Source organism: Hemicordylus capensis, chromosome 3, assembly GCF_027244095.1.
Source record: "Hemicordylus capensis ecotype Gifberg chromosome 3, rHemCap1.1.pri, whole genome shotgun sequence".
In the NCBI taxonomy this organism is placed as follows: Eukaryota; Metazoa; Chordata; class Lepidosauria; order Squamata; family Cordylidae; genus Hemicordylus; species Hemicordylus capensis.
Window position 1 is genome coordinate 253,951,889 of NC_069659.1, and position 9,094 is coordinate 253,960,982.

The window sequence follows — 9,094 nt, forward strand, 5'->3', positions numbered from 1 at the left end:
CCATTCCCTGATTGTTCCATTACCACCATCACCCATTTGTTAAAAATATTTTTTCAATGTTTGTCTCCCCACATTTTGAAAAGGGTGGTTGCATTTTCCCCTGTGCAGTTTCCACAGGGATAATTCCATTATTCCAAACCCCTATTTTTAGAAGGACCCCCCCCCATTTCTACGATTGGCCAAAGAGCTAAGGATCAGGAGGAGGTTACGCTCCCAGGTAGAACAACATGGCAAGGGGAGGGGTAGCCTGGTTCATCTATCCCAGGGAAGGAGCAGCTGCTGAGAATCTGTTTCCTCTCTTCATTCCAAAAAGCAAGAAACAAACAAAAAACAAATCTCTGTTCCAACTGCCAGTTGCCTGAGTATGGCAGAAGCAAAGAGAAGCATTCTCTGGCCTTTACCATTAGTCAGAGGGCTACATTCTGGTGTTCGTGTGTGTGGTTTTAATTGTTATTCATTTAATCCTTTGAAGGCTTCTTTGAGGACCATCCAGTCAAAATGCAGGATAACTCCAATCAATCAATCAATCATTTCTCCCATCTGTTTTAAAAAAGGTATTTCCATTATTTCCCCTCATCCTGGTTTTTAAAAGGATATTTCCCCTTATACTTCCTCCCCGTTTTATAATACTTTTATTTTTATAATCATTTTACTATTACTTCTCTCCCTTATGAACAAATAATAACAGATGATTATGAACAGATAAGATATAATTGTACAATCATTCTGGTATTCCCCCCCCCCCCCCGCTTTCTCTGTGACTCCACCCCCAAGACAGTACGCAGAAACATTCAAATAGAGAAGCATGCCCCATACAAATAACTGAGATTATGTTGATGGGAAAATCCAACATTCCCCTTCTCATTGTCTTGTTCTTGAATACCGAGTCCCACATTTTGTTTTATGATGTGATGCAATCTTTTCCTTTCCCAATTGCAGCAATGTATCTGTCTTCGAATCTGGCATGCCTTCAATTTTGTGTCAATCTGTAGGTTGTGGCATTTTCTCTTTGTTTGCCAGTGACAATCTATTAGGTGGAATCCCTTCATTAACCCTGATTGAGCATCTCACTTGTTTCATCTCATTCTCCCCTTCTTGATTGGAATGCTCTGGTTCTGTCCCAATCTCCCCTTCTCAATCGAGTCTTTTCTATTATATCATAGTCTATGATTACTTGTTCATTTGTTGCTGTGGTTGCTGTTCAGCCTTTCCACTTATTGGAAAATCCAGGTCACAGTCAGACATCACATTGACATTTGATTTTTGCCTTTCATCAACATCAGCACTGTGCAGTTCAACAGTCTCTGTGAGATGATCCAGTATCCTGCAGCTTTTGCTACTCAGTGCATAACCTATGACTATTCCTTCTTCACTTCTGCAATCTGATTTTCCTTTTAGCTCTTTGGGAATATATGCATATGCTTTGTATCTAAATACTCTAATATACTTTTAATTAGTATATGTCCCATTCCACAGTTCAAAGTGTGTTACTCCTTTAGTTTTAGTTGGAAGTATAAATGCAAACAGGGTGCAGTCATTACAGCTTCTCCCCAGTATTTGTTTTTCCAGACCAGGGGCGTAGCAAGGTGGGAGGGGGCCCAGAGACAAGATTTTAAAATGCCCCCCTATCACTGAAGCTCAACTCATGAAGTAAAGAAATCTTAAATGAGGCTGAATAGTGGTAACAAAAAGCAGAGTAGAATTTATATATATATATATATAACCTATGCGCCACAATAGAACATCATCCTAAATGATTTTTAAAATTGTAAATTGTGGACGATGCAAGTCATTGAATGGTACTAGAGAAAGACATGCTGTTCGGGCAGCTCCAGGTCTTAACGCTCACATCAGTTTCGGAGGATGATACAACTGAAGGAAGCCCGGGCGGGTGTGTGGTTGGGGGAAGTCAGTCATGTGACTTGCCTCTGGGGCCCCCCCAAGGCAGTGGGCCCCCAGACAACTGTCTCCCCTGGCCCTATTATAGTGACGCCCCTGTTCCAGACCTGAGTAAAGAAGCATACTTCTAGACATTTCAATCAAAGTTCTGTTCTTTCTCTCTGCCACTTCAGTTTGCTCTGAAGTTATCTCACGTTTAATTCCTTGTTCTTTTAAGTATTGCTCAGTATCATTCCCAGTATATTCCCCACTGTCATCAGAACAGTCTTAAGTTTTCTTCCAAACTTGTTGCTTACTCTAGCCATATATTCTTTAAGATTTGGCAACATCTCATTTTTCTCTTTAAATCGGTAAGTGTAAGTATAGTGAGAAAATCATCTATTAAAGTCAGGAAATAGAGATTCTTTCCTGGTGTCTTTACTGGAAAGGGCCCACAAATATCACTGTGAATCAAATCCAAAACCTCACTGGATGACCTTTCTGTGGTTGGTGAAGATATGCCCCTTGTTGCTTTTGCTTTAACACATTCAGTGCATTTGACTTCAGATTTGCATTGTTTAACTTGAAGGTTTCTTGCCAATTTTCCTTTTACTAATTTTGAAATGCATTCCTTGCTTGTATGCCCAAATCAGCGATGCCATAAACTCATGCAATCTTTGTGTCCTCACTTGCAACTTTAGCTTGCTCTCCTTTGCAATCTATTTCATACAGTTGATCATCTTTCAAAATGCCTTTCATCAGACATTTTCCTCCACTGACAATAAAGCAATGGTCCCTTCTGAAAAGAACTCTACATCCATGCCTTGTAGTTGTTTTTACACTCATTACACTGTTTTGAAAACTTGGAACATAGTATGCCTCTGGAATACACACTTCATTTACTCTATTTGTACTAAGATTACACTTCAGATCATTTGTCCCTTTTCCTTCTATGCAAATTTGCTGCCCATTAGCAAGGTATATAAGACTTTTACGTTCTATGCATATTTCAGAGAAATCTTGCAAATTATTGAAGAATTGTGAAGTAGCTCCACTATCCAAATATATTTTGTTTCTGCTTTGACTTGCATCAACCCTGCAGATTAATTCTTTTGCAGTGCATATTCTTTCATCATTCTCAGCATCATTTTCATTTCTTTCACTTTTGTATAAGTAAGTTTGTTAGAAAGTCAGTTTTCCTGGAATTTAGTCTTATTCCTCTTTCTCTGTTCAGAATAATTCCCTTGCTTTTTATTAGATCATGCATTTCTTAAATACAAGATGCTTCCACATATAAAATATTACCTACCATCAGCAATTTTGTAAGCTTGATTTTTAACTGATTCCTCCCTTTCTGTTTTTTTTTTTTCAAATTAAATTCTTTCAAACACTCTTGCATAAAACTCAAAGTCACATTTTCTTTAATTTGCAGAAAATTCACACTATTCTAATATTCTTTAGGCAAGGTATTAAGCAAAAGTCCAATATTTGTGGGTTCAGGCATATTTATCTCCTGCAGTTCCAATTCTTTCAGTATTACAAAAAATGAGCATATGTGCTCTTGCAAACTGTCTCCCTCTTGAATCGTTTATTATACAATTGCAGCATAAGAGAAACTTGACTATTAATAGTTCTTTGTTGAAAGACCTTCAATTTTCCCCATATCTCTCTTGCTGTATTTTTGTCTTCTATATGATAGATTAACTCAGGCATCCCCAAACTGCGGCCCTCCAGATGTTGCTGAACTACAACTCCCAGCATCCCTAGACACAATTTTTTGTGGCTGGGTATGCTGGGAGTTGTAGTTCAGCAACATCTGGAGGGCTGCAGTTTGGGGATGCCTGGATTAACTGATCACTTATGGATTACTTGTTTGCAGAATCCCATTCTCACTATTTCCCTTCATTCTCTGTTGGTCTTTGATCCTCCAGAACATAAGATACTCAAAGAGTATTCAGCAACATCTTCACTCTGAAGAACCATTTTCTGTAGTTTCTTGATGTCTCCCCACAGATGCAAAAGTAGCCATCTTGTCTAGCTTCCTTGCCTACAAACACTTTGTTATATCACAACTTATTGGTTCACAACTGGGCGCATAACCCAATGTTGCAGAGCAATTACTTCTCCTCTATAAAGTAATTGAACAAGAAGCCAACTTAAACTGAGAAACAAGAGTTTGATATAAGTTAAGAAAACAATAAATAGGCTAACAATATCCTATGAAAAGAGAGGGAGAGCCTCTCAGTTTGAATTCAAGGCAGCAAGTAAGGAGCAGATGAACAAACAAACCATGACTCCAACCCCAAGCCAGTACATAGAGACATTCACATAGAGAAGCATGTCCCATGCAAATAACTGAGACAATGTCTATGGCAAAATTCCAACACGTAACTTATGTTAATACTGAGTAGATAATGTGTTACTAGGAATGCTTTTCTGCCAGCTGCCAGAAGCCTTCCTGCTTATGTATGAGTCCCTACGGATGGGGATCTCACTTGCCATAAGTCCCCAGGTGTGGGGATCTCATGAGCCTCATGGGATCGTGAGCCCTCAGCTTGTGGCACAAAGGGACAGGTCATTTAGTGGATCATGGGCCAGTTGCCTCTAGATTTGGCCACTAACAAGCAAACTGAATGAGAGATGAAAGCCCCCCGCCCAGAGTTGGGACCATCTAAGTAGACCCCAGAAGTTAACTGAAAGCAAGTTAATTCACAGACAGGGCTACTCTGCACTCAGTGAACTGCCTCTAGTCCCCCACCTCTGCAGTGCTAATGAACTTGATGCACCTGTTAACTCAGCAGGAAGGTGCAGATAAGACTAGCTAAGGCAATTCTCGCCTGTCACAAAGGAAGTTTGAGTCAGCTATAAGGACCTCAGTTGTACCCATCAAATTGACTGACTGAGTTATTGGACTTCATTGTCCATGCAAAGTTTCTTCGCATGTCTATGCACTGTTATTTTCATGACAATCAGCCAGGAGCCTCAGCTATTCACACACTGTTACACTCAGAAAGAGCAATCAGGAACAATTGGATAAATGCCGTTTCCGCCCAACACACCTGCTCAGCAAATGAAAGCAACTGGAATATTGCCTCAGGACATGTTATTGGATATATCAAACCCTAATTCCGTGATCCAGAGTGCTCCTTTGTGACCCACACACAACTTGGAGTCACCAGCAGCTTGGGTGATTTGCTGCTCACATGCCATCACACCAGGCTGTGTCCAGCTTTTCATGCCAATTTTCAGATGGGTTCCCTGGCCTAACCCGATCTGACCAGTCTTCTTCGCCAACACAGGAAGCTGATTCCATGGAGGAGGTACCCTCATGGATTCTCCTCTATCTAACCCCTCCAGTCCTCTCAGTCCTGCTTTTGACCAAGCTGTCCCTGAGGAACAATATCCTTCGGTTGTTCGGGAAGCCCTGAGGTCTGTGCACCAGTAGAAGCTCAGGTAATATAAATGTTTGCCCCTTGCTGGGCCCATCTCTATCCCTGTTCCTTTTTCTTAAATCCAGCCGCCTCCTTCTCTAAGCTTCTTTCTCTAGCCTGCCTGTGAATTCATACAATTAGAACTTAAAGCTAAAACGCCACTTTGCAGTTGAACATACCTTTAATAGGATTGCTCTAATCACACATTTCTTTCCACTGTACCCCTCTCTTCAATAAACCTTTCCTTTGATTTTTAAAACTTCAACCTTGCCTCAGTCCAGATATTTCCTGGGTCCACAACTTTGTATAAATTTAATCTGACATGGAAGTGTCCTACCCAAAGCTAATGTCCCAACACAAAGCAATTTGTGGTGTTCACCAATCACCCTGGGGCAGTATCATTAAAGTGGAATAGACATAGAGAAGCATGCTGCATACAGATAACCGAGACATTGTCTATGGGGAAATCCCAACATGTAACCCATGTTAATATTGAATAGATAACTGGAATAGATTATTTATTTAGCATATTTGTATACTGCCCACTACCCAAGTCTCTAGGCTGTTTATAACATTAAAACAAACCAAGCAATTTTAAAGTAATTTAACACATATAAAAGTTCAAATTTAATAAACTACCCAGATAATCTATTTCATCCAAGATTGCCTCGAGTTGAGAAGTCACCACCTTCTCAATCACCGTGGCCAACCACAGGAGATTGGAAAACGGCCTATAGTTGCTTAGCTCTGAGGGAGCATGTGTAGGCTTCTTCAAGAGAGGTCTAATAGCAACCTCCTTTAAACAAGGAGATATCCTACCTTCCCTCAGAGAAGCATTTATTATCTCAACCAGGTCCTCTCCAACAATCTCCCTGTTGATAATATGAGCCATGTCAGACAAGGGTTAAGAGAGCAGGTAGTAGGACGCACAGTTCCAAGCAGCTTGTTCATGTCCTGAGGAGTCACAAACTGAAACTGATCCAATCAGCAATCCAATCTACCAACCTATTGAGCTTGTTATTCCAGTTTTCCACCAGGGTGTCAACAAGATCACTGGCCGAGCCAACAGTAAAACCCTCCAAAGTTTCTTGGAATCCTATTGGATCCAATAGCCTACTTGGGCGGACCATCCTAATAGGCCCTTCACCCTTGCAGAGGTGACTAGTGGCTGCAAATTGGACCTTCACCATGACAATGAGGAAATTGTAGGAGTCCTCACTAGGGATGTGCAAACAGGTTTAATGTTAGACTGTTCAGGGTCGAACTGGACACCACCCCCTGTTCGGTCCAACCCCAGACCAAACCCCACTGGGGGTTCGTGAGTTTTTTTTTAAACTTTCCCCCCTCCAGGGGAGTTGTCCAATGCAGCAGGGGTGGGGGAGGGCCGCAGAGGATCCCCTCCCTCTCCCTCCGCCAGCCTCCCTTATGCCATAAATCAGCCATTCAGATGCTTCGGCCTTTCCCCCTGGGTGCGGTGGCCATTTTGGAGGCTGCAGTGCCTGCGCAATAGGCCGCTGCATGGCCTGGGTCATAAGGGAGGCTGGCAGGGGGAGGGGGAACTTCCATGGAGCTCCCTTCTACCTCGGACAACTCCCCCAGAGGGGGTAAGTTTTTTTAAAAAATAAATTAATTAAAAAAGAAACTTGCAAACATCCCCGGACCGGACTAAACCTAACCAGTATGTGTCCAGTTTGGACTCGAACCAAACTGGACCAGCTGGTTCCATGCTCACCCCTAGTTCCTACCCATGGAACACCTCCCTGATCAGAGCAAAAAACCAAATCGAACAACATGCCAGCAACATGAGTTGGATGTGAGACCACTTGAGAAAGGCCCATAGTTGTCATGGCTGCTATGAACTCCCAAGAAGCTCCTGCCAATGCAGTCTCAAAGTGCACATTGAAGTCACCCACCACCATCAACCTGGGCATCTCCAATGCCAACAATGCAACCAAATCCAACAGCTCTGTTAGGGATTCTGTTGGGCAATGGAGTAAGCAGTTCACCCACAGAAGCCCCAATCTATCCCTGGTCCCAAGATACAAGTACACACACTCAATATAGGCAGGTGCTCTGACTGGGATCCTGTTAAGGTATATAGTGTTCTTGTAAACCACAGTCACTCCACCTCCCCTCCCATGTCCTCTCACGTGCCCCACAGCAGAGTATTCCTTAGGGAGAAGCTGGGACCAAACTGGATGACTAGGTCCTCCCAACCAGGTCTCTATAATGCATGCCAGATTGGCTTCCTCATCCACAATCAAATCATGTGTAATTTCTGATTTATTTTGGACCGACCTGACATTGCAAAGGAGCAAGGTGAGGCTCTGTGGGTTATTGGCACTGTTTCCCAAGATCAAAGAGCTGAAAGGGTAGATGGAAGGGGACACAGCTATTAATTTTCTGTTTTCCCATTCCCTGTAATGGCCTGCTGACCTGCCAATACTCTTTCTTCTGTTCCCCAGGACCACTGAAATAGCTAACCCCTGCTGAGGAACCACATCCCTGCCTCTCCATCCCTGAATAAGCAAAGACACATTCCTCAGCCAGACTAAAAAAATAGGCAGTCTGAAGACCAACCACAAGTCCCCCCTGAAGCCCAGACACCCAAGGCCTTTGGCAGCCAGCTTCAGCAGCCATCTACAAGCAAGCTGCTGGCTGCACCTTTGGTCACCACTGCCTTAAGAAACTCAAGAAGGAAAGGTGTGGTGGGTAGCCAGCCAACCAGCCCTTCTGGCAAAAGCTCAACAGCTGGAACAGTTGAAAATAATCAGCAGAAGCAGCAGATTGCTAAAAGCAAAAAGGGAAAGCCAGGAGAAGGAGCACAGTACCCCGAATCCATGCAGAAGGTCTCCTTACAAGTAAGCAGCAGCTAGATTGGGTGGGGGGGGAATCTGCCTGAAAATATACCTGCTTCCTTCTCCTTCTTAATAAGATTCTAATTAATATAGTTTTCTGCTTGGTTTACAGATATGAGAAATCCAAGAAAAAAAGATTAAATTGTTGTTTGTGAAAACACTCTACATATTGTGTATGATTTGCTCTTCACAATCAGTATTTGTTAATATATTTTCTCTCATTATTACAAGTTCAATATAACTTGATTAAAGCACAGGTCTGACTCAGTTTTGTCAATATGTGGTGTTCCCTGTCCTTTGGAACTCCCTGTGAGACTTATATTTGTTCCTTCCCTTTCTATTTTTTGGAGATTGACCAAAATCTACATTTTCAGGCAAGCTTTCCCACATCTTGTCAACATTTGATATGCTGTTGATATGTGTTTTATTGTTGGTACTAGCATGGGTCTTGGATTTTATTTAAAAAACTGTTTTACAATGTGATTTGTAGTAGTTTTAATTGTGATTCTGAGCCACTTTGAAACTTTTCTGGAAGGAAGGAAGGAAGGAATGTTCATGAGTGTTGGAATCTAAACTCAGCATATTTATTTATTTATCAAAGTTGTATGCCACCCCAAACTTTCGTCTTTGGGTGATTAACAATAGCATAAAACAAGTTAAAACATACAAAAACTATATATGTAATTTAACAATTTAACATAATGTAATATGTAATTTAACAATTTAAAAATCAACCACAGATTAAAGCCTAAAAAAAAAAAATTAAAAGCTTGGGTGAAGAGGTGTGTTTTCAAATGCTTTTTAAAAATTGTCAGAGATGGGGAGGATCGTATTTCAGTAGGGAGTGCATTCCAGTCTCGGAGAAGCAACCGAGAAGGCTCATCCCCGTGTGGCTACCAGGCGAGCTGGTAGAAACTGGAGACAGAC

The 9,094-nt window shown here is 41.8% G+C and overlaps 1 long non-coding RNA gene across 2 annotated transcripts; it reads left to right on the forward strand.

Moving 5' to 3' along the window:
* Positions 1–361: 361 nt before the first annotated feature.
* On the forward strand, positions 362–8,434 carry LOC128351847 (uncharacterized). 2 transcript variants are annotated; one of them, XR_008320079.1, is made up of 4 exons: positions 362–554; positions 5,178–5,331; positions 7,775–8,170; positions 8,280–8,434. It is a non-coding gene; the product is annotated as an uncharacterized LOC128351847 (long non-coding RNA). The 2 variants fall into 2 exon arrangements; XR_008320078.1 differs by lacking the exon at positions 5,178–5,331.
* Positions 8,435–9,094: the final 660 nt, after the last annotated feature.